The sequence below is a fragment of the Nothobranchius furzeri genome, chromosome 7, assembly GCF_043380555.1.
Source record: "Nothobranchius furzeri strain GRZ-AD chromosome 7, NfurGRZ-RIMD1, whole genome shotgun sequence".
In the NCBI taxonomy this organism is placed as follows: domain Eukaryota; kingdom Metazoa; phylum Chordata; class Actinopteri; order Cyprinodontiformes; family Nothobranchiidae; genus Nothobranchius; species Nothobranchius furzeri.
The window spans coordinates 33,885,017-33,906,755 of record NC_091747.1 but is presented as its reverse complement, the minus strand read 5'-3'; the positions used below and the strand labels follow the sequence as shown (position 1 = coordinate 33,906,755).

The 21,739-nt window shown below is 44.3% G+C and overlaps 1 long non-coding RNA gene across 1 annotated transcript; it reads right to left on the bottom strand.

The window, feature by feature from the left end:
* Nucleotides 1-2,338: 2,338 nt before the first annotated feature.
* LOC139070566 (uncharacterized) lies at nt 2,339-19,909 on the bottom strand. The gene is made up of 2 exons (XR_011521055.1): nt 19,769-19,909; nt 2,339-2,475 (listed from the first exon to the last, which is right to left on the bottom strand). It is a non-coding gene; the product is annotated as an uncharacterized lncRNA (long non-coding RNA).
* Between the last annotated feature and the right edge of the window lie 1,830 nt (nt 19,910-21,739).

Sequence of the window (21,739 nt, the reverse complement as noted above, 5' to 3'; positions counted from 1 at the left end):
GTAAAAGGGTTTTTCTTTTCCATTATGAGTTTTAGATGATACATATAGCGTATTTTACATATGCGGGGTGACTTACTTTTCAGGAGAAATGTTTACAGGGTTCCCGCGGAGTCTTAAAAGCATTGAATTTCTCTAAGATGTACAGTGGTGTGAAAAACTATTTGCCCCCTTCCTGATTTCTTATTCTTTTGCATGTTTGTCACACAAAATGTTTCTGATCAAACACATCTAACCATTAGTCAAAGATAACACAAGTAAACACAAAATGCAGTTTTTAAATGATGGTTTTTGTTATTTAGGGAGAGAACAAAATCCAAACCTACATTGCCCTGTGTGAAAAAGTAATTGCCCCCTGAACCTAATAACTGGTTGGGCCTCCCTTAGCAGCAATAACTGCGATCAAGCATTTACGATAACTTGCTACGAGTATTTTACAGCGCTCTGGAGGAATTTTGGCCCACTCATTGTCACGTTCTGCCCCTGCCTTCCTGACTGTGTCTCTCCCCTGCCCTGATTAGCCCTTATTGTTCTCACCTGCCCCTCGTTAACCTGCCCATGTGTTTTCGATTTCCCTGTATATTCATACCTCCCTCCTTGTGCCAGTCTTTGTTAGATCATTGTTGCTTGTAGTCATTGTTGTTTTGTTCCTGTCGTTCCCAATCCACCATTAAAATCATTTTACTTTTTCTGAAGCCTGCATTTTTACCTCCTGGTCAGCTCTGCCACACATGGTCCGCCGTCGTCCACACCTGCAACATGACACTCATCTTTGCAGAATTGTTGTAATTCAGCTTTATTTGAGGGTTTTCTAGCATGAACCGCCTTTTTAAGGCCATGCCATAGCATCTCAATAGGATTCAGGTCAGGACTTTGACTAGGCCACTCCAAAGTCTTCATTTTGTTGTTCTTCAGCCATTCAGAGGTGGATTTGCTGGTGTGTTTTTGGTCATTGTCCTGCTGCAGCACCCAAGATCGCTTCAGCTTTAGTTGACGAACAGACGGCCGGACATTCTCCTTCAGGATGTTTTTGTAGACAGCAGAATTCATGGTTCCATTTATCACAGCAAGCCTTCCAGTTCTTGAAGCAGCAAAACAACCCCAGACCATCACACTACCACCACCATATTTTACTGTTGGTATGATGCTCTTTGTCTGAAATGCTGTGTTACTTCTACGCCAGATGTAACGGGACAGTTGCCAGTCCCAGTCTCTTTCTTATGGTGGAGTCGTGACCTTTGACCTTAATTGAGGCAAGTGAGGCCTGCAGTTCTTTAGAAGTTGTCCTGGGGTCTTTAGTGACCTCTCAGATGAGTTGTCTCTGCGCTCTTGGGGTAATTTTGGTCAGACGCCCACTCCTGGGAAGGTTCACCACTGTTCCATGTTGTTGCCATTTGTAGATAATGGCTCTCACTGTGGTTCGCTGGAGTCCCAAAGCTTTAGAAATGGCTTTATAACCTTTACCAGACTGATAGATCTCAATTACTTTTGTTCTCATTTGTTCTTGAATTTCTTTGGATCTTGGCATGATGTCTAGCTTTTGAGGTGCTTTTGGTTTACTTCTCTGTGTCAGGCAGCTCATATTTAAGAGATTTCTTGATTGAAACAGGTGTGGCAGTAATCAGGCTTGGGGGTGGCTACAGAAATTGAACTCAGGTGTTAAACACCACAGTTGGGTTATTTTTTAACAAGGGGGGCAATTACTTTTTCACACAGGGCAATGTAGGTTTGGATTTTGTTCTCTCCCTAAATAACAAAAACCATCATTTCAAAACTGCATTTTGTGTTTACTTGTGTTATCTTTGACTAATGGTTAAACGTGTTTGATGATCAGAAACATTTTGTGTGACAAACATGCAAAAGAATAAGAAATCAGGAAGGGGGCAAACTGTTTTTCACACCACTGTACATCTTAGAGACGTAACAGCCGTCGTCTGAGCCAGCCCAGCAGGCCCTGTAGATGGACGATGGAGTGGACAGTGAGAGGAAGCGTCCCAAAGCTCTCTCTGCAGACCGTCCTGTATGATGTTCCTCTGACCAGAAACGTCCAGCCACGGGTCTGATCCAGCCCTCCATCCACGTCTGGATCCTCCTGCAGCAGATCCAGCTGCACTGTTAAAGACTTCCTGCTCACTCAGTTTAAATAAATGATCCAGGAAGAGTCACTCAGGTTAATCCTGCTTTAACCATACAAAACTGGTCCATACTGGCTTTGATCTGTAAATAAGTTTAACCTATTATAAATAATCTTGTCTCCTTGCCATCTTTTCATTTTCTGTTCATGTAAAATGTTCAAAAACATCTGTGATAATAAAACTGGTGATAAAATCAATGATCAGAGTTATCAGTTAGTATTTGTTTTAATAAATGTGTTCAAATATCAAACAGCTAAATAACATTAACATGATGACAGTAGAAGGCCTCTCTCCCAGGATGACCAACAGGTAAAGCCTCTCCTGACCCTGGACACCTGCAGTCCTAAACAGAGAAAATCAGAGACCACAGGTGACAAAAAGGCAATAAACATATTTTTACATTTATCCACATGAGAAGATAAAAATTATATTCTTCACACAAACAATTTTTACTTCATTAAAACATGCCAGTGTAAACCCCTGAATGTAAAACTACTTTTCACAGCAGAACACAGAAGAAATTCTGTGGTTGTGTGTAAACAGCTTCACTCTTCACCTATAAGCTTAATAAAAATGCTTCTTTGCTCTGTTGTCCTTAAAACAAATGAAAAGCTTAATTCGCTACACACACACACACACACACACACACACACACACACACACACACACACACACACACACACACACACACACACACACACACACACACACACACACACACACACACACACACAGAACATTGACTCCGAGTGGGCCTTGTTCCACTCTGCGATTGTTGAGGCGGCTGTTGCTAGCTGTGGTCGCAAGGTGGCCGGTGCCAGTCGTGGTGGCAACCCCCGTACCCGCTGGTGGACACCAGAGGTTCGGGGAGCCATCAGGCTGAAGAAGGAGGCCTACAGGGCGTGGCTGGTCTGTGGGTCTCCGTAGGCAGCAGACAGGTACCGGATGGCCAAGCGGGGTGCAGCAGTGGCAGTTGCCGAGGCAAAATCTCGGGCGTGGGAGGAGTTGGGTGAGGCCATGGATAAAGACTATCGATTGGCTCCAAAGAGGTTCTGGCAAACTGTCTGGCGCCTCAGGAGAGGGAGGCAGCAACTCGCTCACACAGTTTACAGTGGGGATGGGGAGCTGCTCACGTCAACTGGGGCTATACTTTGGCGGTGGAAGGATTACTTTGAGGAGCTCCTCAATCCCACCTTTGCGCATTCCAAGGAGGAGCCAGAGCCGGGAGACCTGGGGATGGACTGTCCAATCTCTGGGGCAGAATTTGCTGAGGTAGTCAAACACATACACAGTGGTGGAGCCCCGGGAGTGGATGAGATTCATCCTGGGTATCTCAAGGCTATGGATGTGGTAGGGCTGCCGTGGTTGACACGTCTCTGCAACATTGCGTGGTCATCGGGGGCAGTTCCTGTGGAGTGGCAGACCAGGGTGGTGGCCCCCATCTTTAAGAAGGGTGACCGGAGGGTGTGTTCCAACTATAGGGGATCACACTCCTCAGCCTCCCTGGAAAGGTCTACTCCAAGGTACTGGAGAGGAAGGTCCGATCAATAGTTGAAGCTCAGATTGAGGAGGAGCAATGTGGTTTTCGTCCTGGCCGTGGAACTGTGGACCAGCTCTCTATACCCTTGCAAGGGTGATGGAGGGGGCATGGGAGTTTGCCCAACCAATCCACATATGTATTATGCATTTGGAGAAGGCTTATGACCGTGTCCCCAGGGGCACCCTGTGGGAGACGCTCCAGGAGTAAGGGGTGGGTGGCCTTTTGTTAAGGGCCATTCAGTCCCTTTACCAGAAGAGCGTGAGTTTGGTCCAGATAGCCGGTAATAAGTTGGACCTGCTCCCGGTGAGGGTTGGACTCCGCCAGGGCTGCCCATTGGCGCCGGTTCTGTTCATTACCTTTATGGACAGAATTTCTAGGTGCAGCCGTGGTGTAGAGTGTGTCGAGTTTGGTGTCAGGAGAATCTCGTCTCTGCTTTTTGCAGATGATGTGGTCCGCCTAGCTTCATCCAGCTCTGACCTTCAGCTCTTGCTGGGTAGGTTTGCGGAGTGTGAAGTGGCTGGGATGAGGATCAGCACCTCCAAATCTGAGACCATGGTTCTCGACCGGGAAAGGGTGGCTTGCCAACTCCGGGTCGGGAGAGAGGTCCTACCTCAAGTGATGCTCCCTAGTTGGGATGCTGCCCCCGTGACCCAGACCTGGATAAGTGGAGGAAGACTACGCCGACGATGCAAATGGTCTAATTCACATCCTTGCTTTAAAATATTTCTTGTGGACTGGAAACTGTATTACAAAACAATTCAACATGTGAAGAACACAACGTCTATTTGAACATTTCAACTTCTGAAGGATCTGAGCATGTTATAATGAGCTTAATTTTATTCTTGTCCTCTTTTTACACATCACAATATGCTTTAAGACCCTCTGGCCTGTTTGTAATGTTCCCTGTGCAGGTTGCACAAGTGTTTTCTGTACCTATTGTCATGTATTATTCTAATAAAGTCACTTAAAAAAAAGGACAGTACTTGGCGCTGCGCTGTGACGTCATCAACCTCAAAATGCACTCTTACAAGCATCCTTCCTGTGGATTCGGACACACCCAACATCAATCATAGAACCGCGCTGTAACATACGGAAGTGACGTCACCATACTACTACGCCGAGCGGCAGTCACTTAGCTTCAGATGCTAACAGAGCTTCGCTAACAAACTCCGACGATATGGCCACTTAGTTCCGTCTATACACACTGGAACACGGCACCATTAAACCCTCTTGAACATATTAAACGGTCTGTGTTTAACTTCACTTGTAACACAGAACAAAGCTTTAAGTGAGCAGCAGTTCACTGTTGTGCATCTCCTGGCTGAGCTTCTCACCGGTAGCCTATTTCTTCTGCTACAAGATCTTTGGAAGCACCAGCTAGTAAGCCTAAGGATAGACTACTGCTGCCACCTATTGGCGCAAATAAGTATTGGCCAAATTTTGTGTCTAAAAACATGTGAGGTTTGAAAGAATAATAAACAGGTTTCTCTAGTATATTTACACACACACACACACACACACACACACACACACACACACACACACACACACACACACACACACACACACACACACACACACACACACACACACACACACACATACACACACACATATAAAGATTGGATGAGGGAACTAATTCACTATTAAATGTTAAATGTTAAGGGTGCCACACAGACGCATCGCGGGGGGTTGAGGGAGGAGTTAAAGAAGCGTTCTATGTCAAATGTGAAAAACTCACTTGAAATCGGGGTTGGGGCCTTAGATTTCACCTTTCCAGTACCTTTAATACAGTTTTGAATCTTATTCCTAAGCAGCTTTAGTCTAGGTCACACCTTCCTGCATCTAATCAACACAATGACTCCCTCACAATAGAGGCTAACGACTCATCAGGGGATGGAGAGGAGGGGTACCCAGAGTAGTTTTGGCTCGTTAAATAACAACAGACTGTTACAGTTTATAAGCTTGACTCTCCCATATTCCAGTGAGAATTGAAAAAGTTCCTCAGATGAGAAGCGAAACATCTTCAAGAAACCAAAGAAGTCCAGCTGCCTTCATTTGAACCCTTTGGCTACCCATCCCTAGCACTGATGCTCTCAAAAATCTGACTGAAATTCATTGGGTCATTTGGATCCAGAGAAGTTTGAAGTTTAAATGTTTGATTACAGCAACCTTAAAATCCTGTGGTACATATCAATTTACCAAGGATAGATTGATTATATCTAGAATGGGGGCAGTAACCAAAAGAAATTCATCTTTAAATAATTTGGGTGGGATTGGATCTAAAATACAAGTTAAATAACAATAAAGCTAAAATATTTGATTACTGAAAGCTCAACTGAATCAAAACAGTTAAACGCAGATGAGGTTCTACAGTTACCTCTGATGCTGCCTCACTTACTGAGGAAGAAGAAATCACATTAGGGAGGATGCTAATGATTTTTTTTCCTAATAGAATTAATTTTACTTGTGAAAAAGTTGTTGCTGCTGAGGGCTAAGTGAATAGATGGTTCAGAGCAGATTTTGTGTAAGTTTGGCAACTGTACTGAAAAGAAAAGTAAGATTATTCTTATTATCCTCAGTTGGCGACAAAAAATATGTGGTTCTAGCTTGTCAAAGCTTATATTTATAAAGCACAAGACTGGTTTTCCAGGATAAGTAGGGCATTTCCTGGTGTGTAGAGCGCCATGTTCTCTCCAGTTTTCTAGCGATCTGTTGTAAAGTACACAGTTCAGAATTAAACCAGGGAGCCAACTTCCTGTGCTTAGTTACCATCTTTTTTAATAGGGCAACATAAACTAATGCCATACGTAAAGAAGAAGTTAAACTATGAACTAGAACATCAATTTGAGAAGGGCTAGAAATGAAAATATAGCTATACAGTTGCAGTAGTCTAAGCGTGAGGAGATGAAGGTGTGGAGAACAGTCTCAAGTTCAGAGCGGGACAGAATGGGACTCATCTTAGCAATGTTCCTGAGATGGAAGAAGGAAGAGCGAACAAGAAAACTGACAAGAGAATTCAGGGTGAGAGCTGGGTCAAAGGTCACACCAAGATTCCTGACATTGGATGGGCTGAGCCAGAAGGCATTTGCATATCTACCTCATGGCTTATTGATTGTCATACCCCACAATGGCCAGATTTATTGGTCATGTCCATTAAACCTCACGCAAACACGCCCTTAGAGATAGGGTGAGAAGCTTGGTCATCCGGGAGGGGCTCAGAGTAGATCCGCTGATCCTCCACATTGAGAGGAGCCATTTGAAGTGGCTTGGGCATCTGATTAGGATGCCTCCTAAATGCTTCCCTGGTGAGGTTTTCCGGGCACATCCAACTGGGAGGAGACTTAAAGGGAGACCCAGGACACATTGGAGGGACTATGTCTCTCACCTGGGAACGCCTTGGGATTCTCCAGGAAGAGTTGGCCCAAGTGGTTGAGGAGAGGGAAGTCTGGGCCTCTTGACTTAGGCTGTTGACCCCGTGACCTGACTTTAGATAAGTGGTGTAACGTCACAAAATGGCCTGATTTTGAGATCCCACAGGTCAAATGCACAGCCAGGTCAACTTACCCTGGCTATGACACTTCCTACAATCTTTTCCCCTAACAGAAGACTTGAAGTCTGCATGTAGTTCCTTTAATCAGAGCTACTTCCTCACACCAGCTGGACTGCAGAGATAATAAATGATAAACAATAAACATTTTCTCCTCCAAAGTCCACCACGAGGAACTCTCTTAAATAAACTCCTTTATTCCCAGATGAAGAAGAAAAGAAGATTTTATAATTAAAGATAATCATTAAATATTGCCATTTATAATGAAATGTTCATTAATCTGTTCTCAGTGATTGTTTTAGTATGTTTACTGGATGAGGTCGCTCACACCAGGACAAAGTAAGGTTAGTTAAAAATGCATGACACATAAGTTAACCTTTTGCCTAGATTCGGAGTCTCCATCGAAGAGGGTGTGTCTCTGAGATGCTTAGTAATATCCTCAACTTGTCAACCTGTGGTTGGCTATTCAATTATAACATCAATATGTAAAACCAGTCCACTCTGGTTCCTCTCCAGTTCGAGAACAAGCTTTAGACCGGCAATATTTAGCATCTCTTAAACCAGAAAGATTTTGACACGTCGTCAAAACCGTAAACCTTTTTCACACCTACGAAGCTGAAACAACAAGATAGTTTCCTGCAGAACAAAGCTGACTCAAAACTCCTTCAGAGTTATTTTTAAGACACTCGGTTTCATCTATCGTTGTGACCCAGAGACATCTGAGGACTGATTTGGTCGCATTGAGGTTTCTCTACGAACCAGGTGTAGTGGGGTTGTCGGCTCCTGGACATCTCAGATCCAAACGGGGTCTCCAAACGGGCGAGGTAGAGCACAGCGAGATGGCGTCTGCGTGTGGTTTTGATAATAACTTATAGCTTAATGCAAACCAAGTTCTTTTATATCCAGATCTCAGCTCTGAGAACGGCGATTCTGAATACATTATATTCACACATAGGTTCCAGACACCATCCTTACGCCGGGGACACACCGTCCGCGGAAGCGCCGCGAAGCGCCGAGAAGCGAATCGCTCACGAAATTCGGCCGCTGCTCGCCGCTCCTCAGTTCAGATCAGACGCACCCCAGTTGAGGCACACCTCGGCTCAGCTGTAGTTTTTCTTTTAAACACTTGGTGTCCTCCATTTCCTCTCTGCCTTTTCTCAGCTCTTTTCCTCTACGTTTGAGTGTGTGTGTGTGTGTGTGTGTGTGTGTGTGTGTGTGTGTGAACCTATGGTATGAGTTGTTTCTGCCAGTTGAATCTCTTGGAACCCACTCCAATTCTGCAGCTGTATCCTAGCAGTTTCTTCCGAAATGGGTACGTAAATAAACATGTTTTTCGGGGGTCGTACAGCTCCTTGTGTTTCTCAACTTCCATAATTAATTTAAAGTCATCCATCTTAACTGCTTGCCTCAGACTTTCTGCCTCTCTGTCCTGTTTGCTCCGGTGAAAAGACACCCAAAACCACACACCCCTTCACGTGGTCACACACGCACACAAGTTCAATGTGTGTGTGTGTTTGTGTGGTTTTTCTGCAGTGTCTGACTACGAACACATTTGACTATTGCGGAATTTTATTTTGAAATGCTTTATTTTGTTAACTTTACCGGCCTGCCTCTTATGTCTAGGTTTGACTTCCTACCAGAATTGACGCGATTCACTCGCGGCTCGTGAAAAAAATAGAGCCAATGCCGAAATGATCGCTGCACGGCGCGGGCTGGAGCGCCGGCACGCGCCGGCGCGAGGGGATTCGCGGCGCTTCGGCGGCCCATGTGGTCTATAGAATAGCTTAACAAGGGCGCCGAATGAAGGCGGTCACATTTTCGTGGCGCTTCGCCGCGCTTCCGCGGCTGGTGTGTCCCCGGCGTAAGACCAAGCCGGAGATGTTCTATTTATATAGAGTATCACAGCTATTGGTCACAAGTAGTGGTAATAATATAAATTGCTTTCAAGCAATTTACTTAAAGCAATTTACCCTCTATTATCATTACAGTGGAAGAAAATGGACAGATGGAGAAACCAGATCAGTGGCCTAGCGGTATGACTGTCTGCCTTGAGACTTGGTTGAATCCTCGATCGGGTCATACCAAAAACTTAAAAAATGGGACCCAATGTCTCCTTGCTTGACGCTCAGCATTAAGGGGTTGGAATGGGGGTCAAACTACCAAATGGTCTCCAAGTGCAGCTTTGTCAACAGCTCACCACTCCCCCGGGGGATGGTCAAATGCGGAGAGCGAATTTCACACACCAGTGTGTGTCCAAAGAGGATGAGCAATCACTGATAACATCAAAATTTTAGCTTGCCTGTTGGCTAAGCCCAGCTGGAATGAGCTGGCGTAAAGAAGCAGGTGAACCTCTGCCCTGGTTTGCAGCAACTCGGTCTCCTCGCCTCGACTAAAGCGTCGTTTCTAATTCTCCGTCCGCAGAGCTTTGCAGACACTCAGCGCCGTTATCTGTTCTCACATGGCATTTCCAACATATACCATTTTCTAAAAAAGCTTTTTCAATAATGCTATTATCAACTTTTGTTTATCAGCTCTATGCATACGTTTCTTCTGTTTTATTTTTGACTTAGTGTGTTGTTACCTATTTAAATAGCCCATACATTAGGTAATTTCTGGTTACATAAGGACTATTTTGTAGAAGAAACAACATTTGTGGTCTGGGGCCTAGTTGGTCCTTCACACTAGGGATGAGCCGGATACTCGTTTCAGACTAGTATCCGGTACGGATAAAGCATTTTTGAGGAATACGAGCATGAAACGAGTAAACCTCGTAAATATCTGTAATCGTGCTGAAGGAAAATCCTCATTGGGCAACTGACGGTCTTCACGCTCTGTGATTGGCCAGTCAAATAGAGCGCTCGCCCCTCCCTACACACAAAACTCTCTAGCCGGCCAGGAGCACAGTCTGTCCGGCTCATCCTCGCGCACACACACATAGTAACAGATCTCGCTGTGATTGCTTCACTGTTGCTCACGTTTCTTCAGTTTTCCCTAGGTTTTCTTCAGCTCGCCTCATTTTCGGTTGAATATTTAAAGTTACTTTTTTCGTAACTTACATTTGACAAGACAGAGCTGACGTGCTGCGTCAGTCACTCACTACCTCCGCTCCGGTCGGTTTTTATTTTTTTAACTCCCTCTCTCTCCCTCTCACCCTCTCTATCTCTCTCTCTCTCTCACACACACACACCTTAATCAACATTGTTTTGTTTAACTTTGTGTGGGAAAATGCCAAGAACGTTAAGAAAAAAATCTGTTTAATCAAATTAAAATAAAAAAATGTACATAAAGTTGTGTCTGGTTCTAGCATTTCATATTTCCTAGTTCCTACTGCATGAGTTCAGATGTATTAATCCATGCACTTAAATATTAATGTTCTGATTTTATTGAAACACTTGTTCTGTAATAGTTCCTTTACTATTATGATCAAAAATATTTAATCTCAATTCTGAGGCTGCTCTGTAAATAGTTTTCAAATAAACAATACACATATCAACTTCCGATCATTCCATATCAATTTCAGACTTAAAATAATATATTGATGTAAACCACACCCACTTCCGGTTAAACCACGCCCACTTCCGGGTTATGCCACGCCCATTCCGAGTACAGATACAGATACAGATAGTGGTGTACTCGCTCATCCCTACTTCACACTTTGTAAAGTAATGGAACTTCTGTTTGTAATTACACGTCTTCAGTCATTTCATGACATTGTTCTTTCTGCTGCTTTGTAGGCACAAACATGAAAATGTTTCTATGCTGCTGAAGAGAGGAGAAGATTTGATAAATAATGAGACCTACTTAAAATCACTGGGTACCCACTCATATTTGCCTTCAATCTGCAGAGAGCAGCTGTAAATTTTAAGCTGCCACATTTCCTATTAAAATATATCTGATGGCATATGTTGCTTTGATATTACTTTCACAGCTAATCTGCCCAACTGATAAGGTGAGGAAGTGAGTGTCTTACTGACAGAGAGCAGGCTAGGTGACATTAACATACTCTCTTAATCATAATCATAATCAATGATCTGCTCTAAACCTCCTCATTTAAAAAGTTGCTGCAACAAAAATCCGATAGGTTTACATAAACACCTTATTTAATTACACCCAAGAGTTCTTCGATCTAGGATTACAATTCTGCAGGGCCTCGGTGACTGTAATAACGAAAACTGAAGTAGATCTGAGCATGAAAGGAAAAAGAACATTATGAAATATATTACAGTTAAATGAGGTAGAGCTGCACTGCTCGACTTGGTCAGACCACAGCAAAAAGGTTCCTGCTCTTAACTTGAGCTCAGGCTCAGGTGCATTCTGTCTAGGGGCCTCTGTTTAACTGTGAGGTCTCAGGCACGGACCATGCAGACTATCTCCCCAAATGAGAAAAACTTTTGCCTTCTTGATCAGGAAGTGTCCTTGTATTGGATGTGCTGTTAGAGCCAAACAAGTATTGTTTTATATAGACATGTTGCTGTTCAGTGGTGCAGAAAATACCTTTGACAACAACTGTAGGACAACTGGATTTATCAGTTTTAGCCAACTACAACCCAATCTCAAAAATGAAAAAGCTTCCTCTTCTGCATCCTGTTAATCTGTGGCTTCATGCTCTTCTCGCTCAGTCTCCACAGAGCCAGATTCCTATTCTACAGAGCCCCCAGCAGCAGATAACAGGCTCAACTGCACCAGCACACCGCGGACATCTAAGAGGCGGCAGCAGCTGGAAGAGAACTTTATTGAGCATATGGCCCGTACTGAGGAGGGCAGGAGAGAGCTTCATGAGACTCGAGAAAGAGAGAGATGTGTATGAGTGATTTGGGCAGGCTCTTGTAGACGTGTTGAAGAGGGTCCCTGAACATTTACAGGTGGCAACAGATGCAAACTCCTGTCCTGCGTCTTTGACGTGTTGGAGTAATTGCACTCAAGAGTTGTTTGTGTGAGGTTTTTATTTTGTGTGTATATAATCCTCAGTTATAAGAGTGTTTTAATTCGTATGTACATTTTTTTTGCATTAATAAAACTTGGAAAATAATTTTGATTTTTAATTTTTAATTAGTTAACTTAATTATTTTTAGTGATCTAGCACCAGTTTGCACAGACTATAAAGCCAGATAGATAGAAAGATACACAGAGTCTAAAAAATAAATACATGCCAAGGATATTTTCAAGCTTAGAGAACTTTTACAGTTTTATTCACTCAATTTTATTTTATTAGTAGTACCACTTACAGAACAAAATATGAACTGTATAATAATAATGTATATATTTATCAACATGTCATTGGACAAGGAGCTGCTGAACAAACGTGGACAACAGAAACATTAGAAATAAACTCTGAAGCGGAGTTCACTGCAGCTTTTTCCTTCGTTCTAAATTACTTGAACATGTCTTTAAGACCACAACAAGAAGAAGCTCTAAAAAGATATTTGCTCCATTGCCATACGTCATTTTTGACCACAGCCAAAAAACTACAGCGTTGTGCGGTACTGGTGAGAGGAGACTCGGGGCAGACTCACTGATAACATGGTTCGAGCCTGAGCCGAGCTCCTCTGTGTGTGGAAACCTCTGACCTCCAGCCCAACTGTCCCCCCTCTCCTGCACCCAGTTCTGTGGAAGACAGCAAGATGACTTTGTCGGAACCAAGACTCTAAAAGTGTGCACGCCTGACTTCTCAGAAACCAGAGCATGGAATCTAAAAAAAGGTCAATTGGAGGGAACTGCATGTGTGAAGAGGACAGGAAGGAAAGGAGAGGAGGCCCTGGGCTGCCTGGGCGAAGAAGCTTTAAACTACAAAGATCACACTTAAAGAGAATGGACCTGCAAGGGTGGAGGGGGAGTTTTGTGCTGCAAAAATAAAATATGACTCTTCCTGTTAAGAAGCTCATCTTTAATTCGAGACAGTATTAAAAAACAAAAAAAAAACGGCCCCGAAGAATGAGAAAAAATTATGATGCATGAAGGTGGGAGGGGTGGAATAAAAGAAAAGTGTTTGTTGGTTCTGATCGGGGTGGTGGTTGCTGCTGGGTCTAAAAAGTGTCTGTGTGTGTACACAGAGAGCTTGTTCTCCTCGGATCTGCTAGAATCTCGTTTTTTTGATAAAAACTTTTCTTGTTTAGCCCAAGCTGCTCTTCCCTGTGTTGGATTACCTTTTTTTTCCTTTGTGCGTGTGGAATAAACTAAAGGTGATTTTACCAGTAATAAAAGTCTAGGTTGCACAAGGTAAAATATCTCTCCACAGAGTAAGGGTGTTCATCAGGAGGTGTCTGAGGTCAAGCCCACCGTATTGTAACGTGAGCCAAGGCCTTGAGATTTAACACCTAGAGTTAGCACGGTGGCTTGGCTTGCGACAGGTACAGTTGGCATTTTCGCCCTTTTTCTGATTGGTTCTTTTTGAGCTGGCTGGTCCCGCCCCTCATGAGCGTCTCTCCCTGTGGTTAACCAGACTAGTTCTCTATGTAGAATTAAACAAAGGACGAGTCTGGCAGGCCAGGCTACTCTGGAGAACGTTCTTGTCCAGGATATACCTGTACTTGACCACATTTATCAGACCCTTGATTGCAACCAGTCGTTCTGTCCCTGCAGCTGAAAAACACCCCCACAACCTGATGCTGCCGCTGCCATGCCTCACTGTAGGGCGTGTACTGGACAATTGATGAGCAATGCCTGGTTTTCTCCACACATACTGCTTAGTATTCAGGCCAAAAAGTTCTATCTTGGTCTCATCAGACCAGAAAATCTTATTTTTCACCATTTCAGGGTCCTTCAGGTGTCTTTTAGCAAACTCCATGAGGGCTTTCATGTGTCTTGCACTGAGGAGAGACTTCTGACGGGCCACTCTGCCATTAACCCTTTAAGCGCCAAAGTCGCAGAATTGCGACAAGCAGCAATGTTGGATTTAAGAAGCCACAGCAGCAGAAATGAGCCATCATGCAGCCCATCCAGCCCTTATCTTGTCCGATGTTCCGTGTCAGGCAAAGAGACGTGGCGGGGGTGGGGGGGTGGGGTGGGGGTCTCGTACCGGGTCTGATTCTTTGATCCACGGTACCAGGGGGGAGGGGGGCTGTGGTGGCGGTGATCGGGCCGGTGAAAACTCCGCTGGTCAGCCTCCATCTATCTATCCATCTATCTATCTATCTATCTATCTATCTATCTATCTATCTATCTATCTATCTATCTATCTATCTATCTATCTATCATCTATCTATCTATCTATCTATCTATCTATCTATCCATCTATCAATTATAAACAAAATAAACCAAAGAAGGGATGAGTGAAATGTGTTCATGACACTGAAGCACCAAAAACAGTGTTCTTGATTGATATGCAGTACACATAACAAAATACCATTAAAGTAATAAATATTATATATATATATATATATATATATATATATACATACATACATAGTTATATATGTCTACATAGGAATATGTATATATGTATCATAAACAATAACAACACTAAGAAAATAAGACAAAAACATTTTAAAAAATCTGCAAATGTGATGCAATCCAATATGGCTGCTACCTGATGACGTCATAATATGCACATTATGTGAGTGAATTTGTGCCTATCACAAAATTTGGCTCATACTGAAGATTTTTCTAATTTACCATATTCCTCTATCTCTAACCAGATTTAAGCTACAAGCTCTTTAAATAGTGATATAAAAAACTATGGCGCCTAAAGGGTTAAGCCCTTACTGGTGGAGGGCTGCAGTGATGGTTGCCTTTCTACAACTTTCTTCCATCTCCTGACTGCATCTCTGGAGCTCAGCCACAGTGATCTTTAGGTTCTTCTTTAGTTCCCCTCCCCCGGTAGCTCAGTTTGGCTGGATGACCTGCTCTACGAAGGGTTCTGGTCATCCCAAACATCTTCTATTTAAAGATTATGGAGGTCACTGTGCTCTTAGGAACCTTAAGTGCGGCAAACATGTTTTTAACCTTGACCAGATGTGTGCCTTGCCACAATTCTGTCTCTGAGCTCTTCAGGCAGTTCCTTTGACCTCATGATTCTCATTTGCTCTGGCATGCATCGTGAGCTGTAAGGGCATTCCTAATCAAGTCCAGTGAGTATAATCAAACACAGCTTGAATATAATAGACTTTATAGACCCCATAGTGGGGAAATTCATTGCAGCAGAGAAATTATAACAAAGGTACATGTTTATACAAATAGGCAGTAAGCTATTATTGTAACCTTCAACCACTAAAATACCCTCAAATTAAAAGGAAACTTGGGTTCCAGAATTATGCAGCTTACTGTAAGAGACACAGGCATACTATGGAAATCTGGTATTGCACAGGTATTAATCACATACTGAGTATTGCATTGGTGTTATTGTGTACCAGGATAATGCCAGTACAGCTTAAACGGAGGAGTTATAAACTCTTACTGCAGAGGGGATGAATGACCTATGGCAGCGTTCTGTTTTACATCTGAGATGTCTCAGTCTGCCTCTGAAGGAGCTGTCCGTGGTCTCCACAGTGGAATGCAGTGGGGAGGTTTTTTTTTTTTAAGATGGAGGTAATCTTCCCCAGCATCCTCCTTTCACATGTCTCCCCAACTGAATACAGCTCAGAACTGAGCTAGCTTTGTTAACTAGCTTGTTCAGTTTCTTCCTGTCTTGGTCAGAGCTGCCTGCACCCCAACAGAGCACAACAGAGTGGATAACAGAGCCAACCACATAGAGATAAAATGATTTTAGCAAATGGAAATTGACTCCAAAGGACCTCAGCCTCCTCAAGAGGTGGAGGTAGCTTTGGCCCTTCTACAGAGCATCTGTGTTGTTGGACCAGTTCAGTTTACTGGTGAGGTGAACACCCAGGTACTTAAAGGTGTAACGTCCAGAAATGGTCAGTTTTCACCTACATATTGACCTAGATGCCACCGGTCATCTACAGACCTAATTCCATCCTCTTAGATGGATTTTACATTCTATCTTCCAACAAGCCACAAGATTCTGCAAATCTTGTCGACATTTCAGGGGGAACAAGATGTCAGCCTGTTCCCAAACAAAGCCTTCTTTTAATAAGACTGCAGGATTGCTCAAGCTCATGAAAAAGGAACTTTTACAAGTCATAAGTTAAATAATCATTAAATAACAATATAGTTGAATGAACAAATGTTATACGAATACTAATTAAATGTTTTGATTAACCTGTGCTTAAACTACTGTGGTAGAAATTAATTTTATTATTACAATGAAACATTTTGGTGTTATGATCAGTAACGTTTGATTTAACAAGTGAATCATTATCTACACTCATATACAATGTTCATAAGATATAAATTAAAGTAATGTCACTGCACATAGATATTTTCTTACCCACAAATCAGAGCATCCTGCATCTGAGAAGGCGTGATGTTCTGAGGATTGTTTGTTAACACCTCTTAACATGGTACGTCCCGATTGGCCAAGTAAATCATAATTGATAATATTAATCCAGGGTCACTTGTGGAGTGATTCAGCATTCGGTGAGATTCAGCATTCTGTTAGTTCGAGCAGAACTCTGGACTGGCCACTGGAGGAAACTCTATAACCAACACATCTCTTGACAAGCTTTCAACAAGCTAAAAGCTGCCTACAGCTCACACAGCAAAACGGTTCCTTCAGCTATTCAGAAACAGCTGTTCTAGACACAAACTAGTTCCAACCTGTGTGCCTGGTGACATCTCTGGACTAGAGCGTCAGTGCTGCGGTTAATCTACTGAACTTCGGTGCCTAGAGGTCCTCCGACCTTCCTGACCTCCGGATCCGCGAAGAGGGTCTCCAAAGAAAGGGTGAGGTAGACACAGCATGATTGCGTCCGATGCCATTTTGATAAGAACCAACTTCATAGTTTTAATGCAAACCAAATTCTTTTTCACACCCAGAACTCAGTTCTTCTAGATACAAGGTTCTGATAAACACACAGCATTCAATCACCATACATCACATCCCATCCACTTAGATTCGTCCATCACAGTAGTCTTATTTAACTTGTCATGTTTTTATTTGTTTAGAAAGTAAATGTCTTACCTTTTATAAACCTGACAGTCTGAATTGATACAAATTTTGTTTGATCACTGAAAAAGCAAAGAATCCTAGAATCTTCTGATTAAACATTCAAAGACCAAGCAGGTTGATATTCTAAATTTATACAGAATATCACATGCTAGAGGGGGATGTTTTCATCCAAGCACATCACGGCCACTTCTTGGCATGATGTCCCAAAGGTCCGCTCACCTAATCTTCTACCTTCCTAGATCATCCAGCTGTAACCTGTTTCTGATCATGTCTTTAGTCCCGCTGTAACACTGATGCATCAGTCTCAGACGTCATGGAGCTCAGGTGTTATCAGAACTACATGTGTGTCTTTACCACCCAGCTTCAGCTCTTCTGTGTTTTGGTCTGACCCAAGATAGTAAATTTAAGTCCTGCATCAGATTTGTGCCTCTTCTAGTGTCATTTTAAAGGCTTTTTATTTATGTATTTAACCGTTATTAGATTACCATTAACAGAAATGCTACTTAAAACACAATTAAGTGAAGCTGGAAAAATTAGAATACTGTGCAACATTAACTAAACTGAGAGACCATTTAAAGGCTCTGGAAGCTTTACAAGTGTTTCTATTTGCTATTATAAATTTTAGCTGACTGGGGTCTTGTTAAATATCACACAGTGAAATTTTAATAGTCTAGATTCGTGTAATGTTCCTGACTGTAGTTCCTCCCATTAAGTGCCCATTTATTTCAATTATTCAATTTTATAAAAGAAAAAACATTTGGACATTTTATTATTTCAGTAATTAGTCATTTATATTTCAGTATTGCAGTAATTTATTGTAAATTAAGTAAGTTTAATTAAGAGGAGAACCCGTTTTTCTTGCATTCTTTAATGAAAAAAAGCAACGAAGTAGTTATTTTTCTTGGTAATTAGTTACTTTTATTATCTTGTAAATCTGTAAGTAACTGAGTTACTTATTTGACAAAGTAATCAGTAACTATAACTAATTAGTTTTTTTAAAGTAACATTCCCAAACCTGTGTTAGGTGTTTTGACGTATTACTGTTTAAAATGCTCCTCTTTAAGTAATCATATGTGCTGGCTGTCAGTCATAAATTGTCAGCTTTTGGCTTTCAGCAGACAACTCTGTAACTTGAGCAGGTCCTGCCTTAGAAGTGCTGTAATTGGTTAACTGTGAACAGAGATGAATGGTTCTTTGTCATTTTTCCCTACCGTCGTCGTCGTCTTCCTCCGCTTATCCGGGTCCAGGTCGCGGGGGCAGCATCCCAACTAGGGAGCTCCAAACCGTCCTCTCCCCAGCCTTCTCCACCAGCTCCTCCGGCAGGACCCCAAGGCGTTCCTGGACCAGATTGGAGATGTAACCTCTCCAACGTGTCCTGGGTCGACCCGGGGGCCTCCTGCCGGCAGGACATGCCCGAAACACCTCCCCAGGGAGGCGTCCAGGAGGCATCCTGACCAGATGCCCAAACCACCTCACCTTTCGATCCAGATGAACAGCGGTTCTATTCCGAGTCCCTCCCAAATGTCCGAGCTCTTCACCCTATCTCTAAGGCTGAGCCCGGCCACCCTACGGAGGAAACTCATTTCGGCCGCTTGTATCCGTGATCTCGTTCTTTTGGTCACCCAAAGCTCATGACCATAGGTGAGGATTGGGACGTAGATTGACCGGTAAATCGAGAGCCTGGCTTTCTGGCTCAGCTCCCTCTGCACCACGACAGATCGGCTCAGCATCCTCATGAATGCAGATGCTGAACCAATCCGCCTGTCGATCTCCCGATCCCTCCTACCCTCAGCCGTGAACAAGACCCCGAGATACTTAAACTCCTCCACTTGAGGTAGGACCTCTCTCCCGACCCGGAGTTAGCAAGCCACCCTTTTCAGGTCGAGAACCATGGTCTCAGATTTGGAGGTGCTGATCCTCATCCCAGCCGCTTCACACTCGGCCGCGAACCTACCCAGCAAGAACTGAAGGTCAGTGTCATCGTTCTCGGGTCTAGGTGAGTCCTCCTGCTTAATTAACAATCTTTGGGGTTCTGTGTTCCACAGGTGAGGAGCAGAGAGGTACCAGCTGTGCCGCGTTAAATCATTTGGAGCTCGGGTTTAAGAGGAGGATGGGGACACTACTCGAAGCCGGATGATTGCTCCAGTATTGGTAACGCCTGCCACTCGTACTTGTTTGACCTCGCATGTTTGGATTACTTGGATTTTTGACCTTGGACTGTTTATTTGATTACGGCTTTGAAATTGCTCCTGAAGCTTCGTTGGTTTGCCCTCCTCCTAGGATTATCACCCCAACCTTCACCAGATTCAGCTAAGAACCACGGATTCTCATTCACGTCTCATCCTCCTCCACCGCTCCTGCAGTTTTCCTCTCTGCTTCCTCACCTCCCATCCTGCTGGATTACTACACTCGTCTCCTTGGCCCGCTTGCCCCGCAGCTCGCTGAGCTAAGAACTCTGAACAATCGCCCTTGGCATCATTCACTGGATTTCAGTGCTACCTAAGTTCCCGTTTGTAAAAATAAAGACTTTAATTTCTTACCTCCTGACTCCTGAGCTGATTCTGCATGTCTTGGGTTAAACGCCTTCCACAAGCCATGACAGAATCATCCGGCCAGCAAGATAACCCAGCGGAATCAGCCATAGCAGACCTGGCAAACCGGATGGCACAGCAGGAACAAACACTTCCTGTCCTGCTCGATCAGCTGGCAGTCGCTAATCAACGGTACCAGCAGTTGGAGGCTCTGGTTCAACAACTCCACGATCGCTTACCGGCTCCAGCAGCCCCTCCAGCTCCTGCCCAGGCTCCGTTAGCGGTCCCGGAACTAGCGCCACCGGCTCTGATTCAGCCCGGACCGGAAGTACCCGGACATCCGGAACTCACCCACTTCCGTCTAGCTTCGCCGCCATCTTGCCCAACGTTTTCCGGTGAATTCGAGGACGGATATGGATTTTTATTACAATGTCGCCTGGCTTTCGAGCGTTGTCCAAGCGCTTTTTCTTCCGATTCTGCAAAGAACTCTTTTATTGTGGGACTGTTAAGAGGCAAGGCTCTTAGATGGGCAGAGGCAAAGAGTCGCAACCCTGAGTTTTTATCTGGTTCCTATGAGGAGTTTTTGGAAGAGTTTAAATTGACCTTTTGCAGCTCTGAAACAGTCACGGACATACGCAAGAAGTTGTTACGCCTCTCCCAGGGTCGGAGAACGGTAGCTGACATGGCACTGGAATTTAGGACTTTGGCTGCAATGACCACTTGGAACAACGAGGCCTTAAAAGCAGCTTTTATTGAGGCCCTCAATGACAAGGTCAAGAACCAGCTAGCTCTTTGTCCTGAGCCCCCCACCCTGGAGGGTCTCATTACACTCTCTATCTCGATCGACAAAAGACATAGAGAGTTCCACGGAACTCCTCCATTGACTCCGTCTTCCTCTTCAACACGCCGTCAACCCAGCTCAAGACCACCGTTCCAGGCAGAACCGGCGGAGGAGCCCATGCAACTGGGAAGGGCCCACCTTACCCAGGAGGAACGACACCACCGGCTGAGTAAGGGTCTCTGTTTGTACTGTGGACTGCCTGGGCATTTCGTCCAGACCTGCCCGGCTTTGTTAAAAGGAAGAGCCCACCAGTAGGTCCGGGAGTACTGGTGGGTAGCAGTTTTGGACATTCAACCTCCCGATTCACCCTCGCCTGCTCCGTGATGTGGAAGGGACAACACCACCAGGTCACTGCTCTGGTGGACTCCGGCTGTGAGCAGTCCCTTATCGACCCTCAATTTATCAGAGACTGGGATATCCCTACAGTTCCTCTTCAGGAACCTATGACTGTTTCTTCATTAGACGGGAGGTCGTTATCCACCATCTCACACAGGACTGCGCCGCTCCAGCTCCGGGCTTCAGGTAATCACATTGAGACAATTTCACTCTTTGTGTTTCCATCCCCTCAGAACCGGTTGGTGCTTGGACACTCATGGCTGGTGCAACACAACCCACACCTTGATTGGCAGGAGAACAGAATCGAGGCGTGGAGTCCGACGTGTCACCAGATGTGCCTCAACTCGGCCTCTCCGGTATCGAAGGGCTCCAACACGACGCCGGTTGAGCCTCCTGACCTCTCCCAAGTACCAGCAATCTACCACGACCTGCAACAGGTTTTTAGCATGGACCGAGCAGCGACTCTGCCTCCGCACCGCCCTTTCGATTGTGGTATTGATTTGCTCCCTGGTGCCCCGCTGCCTTCCAGCCGCCTCTACAGCCTCTCCAAACCGGAAAGGGACAGCATGGAGAGCTACATATCTGAGGCCCTGGCCAACGGGACCATCAGGCCTTCAACATCTCCCCTGGGTGCTGGTTTCTTCTTCGTCGCTAAGAAGGACGGATCACTTCGTCCCTGTATCGATTATCGAAGTCTTAACCAGATCACCGTGAAGGATAAGTACCCTCTTCCACTGCTGTCCTCCACATTCGAGCCCGTCCAGGATGCTACCGTTTTTACTCGTCTGGACCTCCGAAACGCC